The following is a 5096-nucleotide window of genomic DNA, read 5'->3' on the forward strand; positions in this document are numbered from 1 at the left end:
AGAAAATACAAAACAACAAAGTAAAAGAACAGCATTTTCCCCATGTCCTGGGGATTGTGTGCTGACTGAGGCCTGAGGAACACGAGGTAGAGGCTCCTTATTAAAGTCACATAATAAACACAGTTTATCACACGCCCTTGTCCTTGGGGCATGTACTTTTCCCTTACTTCCAGTCAAGATTCAACCTCTCTCCATTTCAACACGTCTAACCCTACAATGCCCACTTTCCATTTTCATCCTCACTCTGGCCTGTCCTTTGACAGGAGGGAGGAGTTTCCCTTCCCTTGTTCTAGCCTTCCTGCTGATTCCTTTACCGTTTCCTGCTAAGGACGGGCCTCAGGATCTAATCGCTGAGTAGCTGTGGTACAAGTCCACAAAGGCTACAAAGAATGCACATTTTGACCCTCCTCAGAACCAGCTGGACGTGTGTCCGGGGACTCCTCCAAGTGCAGTAACCAACTCCCAAACTCACAAACCCAGTGAGTTCCCCACCATGGAATATTGGTTTCAGCTTGAAATAACAACCCTCATCTTTGGTCTCTTTTAATCCTATCCCCCAATTTAAAACCCTGGCACCAAAACAATAATCCCTGTCAATAGCTTCAACAAGGCTGCTGCAATGTCTCAGATCTGATTAGAGTTTGTGCTTTAAAATGGTAATTTTGGAGGCTCTTCCCATTTGAGTACTTTATTTTTTTAATTCTCTGGTCGTGGTGATTTTTTAAAAAACATTTGCAACATTCATAAGCATTTACTCTGCTTCCGCTACACTGACAACCAAGTTTCTTTTTCCAAACAGTCTTCCTCCAGCTTCATTTCCCTAGTCCTCTTCAAACTGTGGAGGAGCAGGATGTATCCCTAAACCTCAGCCTCTCTACAACAAGTTTTCAGTATTTTTAAAAGACAAATTCCATTCTAGACTTAGTCCTTCATTCACCAGGCAACCTTAAATGCACCTACTTTACTTCACACTCGGTTGATTTGCCTGTAAAATGGGTATCCTTAAGCCTTAACGGTCATCCTGGAACAGGACAGAAATCAGTTCCTTGTTGCCTAAAAGTGTAACTACCCCCCTGCCCCAAAGCAATGTAAACGTTGCCTTTCACCTGCTATTGGTCTCAGGGTGGCCTTTGGAAACGGGGGATCTGTTTGGAGCACTTGAACCTTCCCAGAATCACGAGTCAGCAGAACAGTTTTTAAGACAAATTGAGGTTGTCAGAGGAGATACTGAGGGCAGCACAAAACTACTCCAAGGGATGGCTCCAAGGCTCAGTTCTTTTTTAAAGCTCCCAGTTAAAGATTCTGCCACTCAGCAGCCTCTGAGGCTTTCTTGGCTGCTCACTGAGAAGGTCTTAACTCTGAACTGGGCATTGCACAAAAAAACCCCAAACAAACAGGAAATAGATCCTGTACCAAATCTATATCATGTCTCTGGAGGCTAAAAGAATGAATTTTCCAATGATTTTTTTATTTCTAGAACTGGAAGAGACCTTAGAAATCATCTACCTCACCCACTCAGGTGGGAAAAGAAGAAGTCCAGAAAGGTTACAGGACTTGCAGCTGGTCCCACAGCTGGTGAGTGGCAAAACCAGGTCTAGAACTCAGGTTTCGTAGTTCAAAGTCCAGTGACAGAGGAAGAATGAGGAAGAAACAAGATTAAGCTTTGTAATCATCAGAAGTCTTCCTTTTAGTCTTTTTGGTCTTTAGAGGTATGTACTGAAATATTCCTGTTTAAAATGATAAAATGACTGGAATTTGCTTCAGAATAATGCAGTTTGAGGAGGGGGCTATGAGAGAGGTATAGCAGTGGGCTGCTGATTGCTGAAGCTGAACAATGGGAAAAGTGGGGGCTCATTATACTAGCCTCCCTACCTTAATATATTTTTTGGAATTTCATAATAAGACACTTTAAAAAATCAACCTTTTAAAAAGGTATGTTTATCTTATTTGGAGTCCATATAAATAAGAAAACATCTCCTGACTTAAAAGAGGACTTTTAAGGAAAGTCCAGGAAAAAAAAAATTCTTTTCTTTAAAAACCCACTTCTTTATTCTTGGATCTCAGTCATCCTTTGAGTTTCCCATTCTTTCGGTTCTACTCTCATTCCTACCACCCCTCCCTTCAGTGCATGGGAAGACAGTATCTAAGACATAAAAGTATCTTGATGCTTTTGGTACAATGAGAACAGCTACCACTGTGTTCTTAGACCTCTCACCAAGTATCAGTGGATGGGTACCCATAGGATGAGTGCCCTGGGAGAGGGCACAGGCTCACAGACATCCCCAGCAGCTCTTTTCCTTGATCTACCCTTCTCATCACTGTAGCCGCATATCCAGTTTCCCAGGAGCAGGTGCCCCTTGTTGAAGGTTTCCACAGTCCTACTCCAGAAGCTGCTCCAGGTGTTGCCAAGTACATAAAAGTTTGGGAACTTGGGGCTTCCCTGGTGGTGCAGTGGTTGAGAATCGCCTGTCAATGCAGGGGACACGGGTTTGATCGCTGGTCCGGGAAGATCCCGCATGCTGCAGAGCAACTAAGCCCATGGGCCACAACTACTGAGCCTGTGCTCTAAAGCCCGCGAGCCACAACTACTGAGCCCACGTGCCACAGCTACTGAAGCCCGTGCGCCTAGAGCCCGTGCTCCGCAACGAGAGAAGCACCGCAATGAGGAGCCTGCGCACCACAAGGAAGAGTAGCCCCTGCTTGCTGCAACTAGAGAAAGCCCACACGCAGCAACAAAGACCCAACGCAGGCAGAAACAATAAATAAATTAAATAAAATAATAAAATAAATAAATTTATTAAAAAAAAGTTTGGGAACTTGAGTGTTTTAGTCTTGGACTGGAGATAGGGGAGGGGAAGGACACCCCTCCTCCCATAGTTTGGATCTACAATTTGACAAGAAGAAAAACAAGGGGCAGTGGGTATGTAGGAAATCTCTGTACCTTCTGCTCAACTTTGCTGTGAACGTAAAACTGCTCTAAAAAATAAATTCTATTTTTAAAAAGAGGCATAAAAGAACTTCTCAAATACTAACTACAGTCTAGTAGAATATGACATTCCAATTCCAAAATTATAGGGCTTTGAAGAACCAAAAGTTGCAATGGAACTTGCTGAATATTATTGATATAAATAACTGGGAACAGGGGGATGTGTTACTTTTCTTGGGAATATTTTCACAGGGATCAAAAATACTGGAAACAAATCTCTTAAGAAACATTTCAGACATGAGGGAATGGGAGCAGACACATGATTAGGGGGAATAAGATTATCTGAAAATGAATCAGGAAAGGAGTTTCCTTATTTGACTTCTGAAGTCTTATCTATTTCCTAAGATTCTATCTATCAATACTATTCTAAATTATTTTTCATATATTTATTAAATTATATTTTGTATTAAAAATTAATAAATGTTTACTATGGAAAAGTGGGTAGTTGAGGGATGGCAAAAGAGGACTTAAAGGAAAGTACAAATCCCTTACCACCTTCCATCCAGAGATTAGCACTGCCATGTCCTGCCTTTGGTAATTCAGGTAGCACATACCTCTTGCTTGCACACTGGGATCCCGTTCATCTCCTCTTACAGCTTTTATTTTACACCTTACCCTGTGGCACTACCTGGCCCCACGAGGGTCCCCAGAACTAACTTTGTTGTTGATTCCAGCCAATTCTATAACCCACCCATCAATTCACCACCTGAAGACTCTGAGCTCCCTCTGCAGACTAGCAAACGATCCAAGTTCCCAAACTCGGTATTTCCTAGGCTTCACAACCAACTTCACTCCTACTCCCCAAAACACACACATACCGAAATTCCACTCACTTACCTACAATTATATTTAAGGTTATTGGTTACTAAGGAAGAGAGAAGTTCTTGCCCCTTAATTTGTAACCACAGAACATCAACCAGATCTTCAATGGCCTATTGATTTCAATCTTCTGAGGCGGACCACATTTACCAATTAAGTTACTACACTTTAGTTGGTTCTTATTTTTTGCCAGACTCTAGGTTCCTTTTTTTTTGGCTGGGGTCGGGAGTGGGGTGGGGTGGGAGGTGGCCCTCGGTAACAAACATGAAAAATGAACAAAATCTCTTAGTTAAATGCTTTTTAGAAGCTTCACCATTTGGTCACAGTTATTACATTGAAGTAGTGAACATTTTTCTCATGGGAATCTTAACTTTTTTTTTTTTTTGGGAATCTTAACTTTTAACCCCCACTAAAGAATGAAAAGATACTGCCTACTCTCCATCCAAAGAGATAGAATCCACTGCTGGAATCAGTTGCTCTTCTGACATCAATGATATACTCTACATTTGATGACCTTTATTTGATGACATCTCCAAATGGACTAAACTTCTAGATGAGGTTAGCATGTTTCTGTACATTCCCATAAGGCAATGAATGAATGGATAAATGAATGAAATCTGTATTGAATACTTCTATTTTGTTGTATGTGCTAGTCTTATCTTCACACCTAGATTATTCCAAGGATATAGTTTTGACTGGTATAGAATTTAATGAGCTCAAATAACTGTTGCTTTCCAAAAAGTTAACAGTGGTGCTTTCTAGACAGTAGGATGACAAATGTTTCTCCTTTATCATTTCAAGACAATGCCAAATTTTGTAGAATACAATTATGTATCATATTAGTAATCAAGGAAAAAACAATAAAAATATATATTATTTAGTTAGTTAGTTAGTTATGTTTGGCTGCATTGGGTCTTCGTTGCTGTGCACGGGCTTTCTCTAGTTGCGGCAAGCGGAGGCTGCTCTTCACTGTAGTGTGCGGGCTTCTCATTGCAGTGGCTTCTCTTGTTGCAGAGCACGGGCTCTAGGCACGCAGGCTCAGTAGTTGTGGCTCACGGGGTCTAGAGTACAGGCTCAGTAGCTGTGGCGCACAGGCTTAGCTCCTCCGCGGCATGTGGGATCTTCCCAGACAAGGGATCGAACCTGTGTCCCCTGCATTGACAGGCAGATTCTTAACCACTGCGCCACCAGGGAAGTACCAATAAAAATATTTTGATTGTTGATAAAAGTTAACTTAAAAAAAAACTTTTAATGGAGAGCATTATTTGGATAACCTCCGTTGGGACACAAT

Source organism: Delphinus delphis, chromosome 16 (genome assembly GCF_949987515.2).
Source record: "Delphinus delphis chromosome 16, mDelDel1.2, whole genome shotgun sequence".
In the NCBI taxonomy this organism is placed as follows: Eukaryota; Metazoa; Chordata; class Mammalia; order Artiodactyla; family Delphinidae; genus Delphinus; species Delphinus delphis.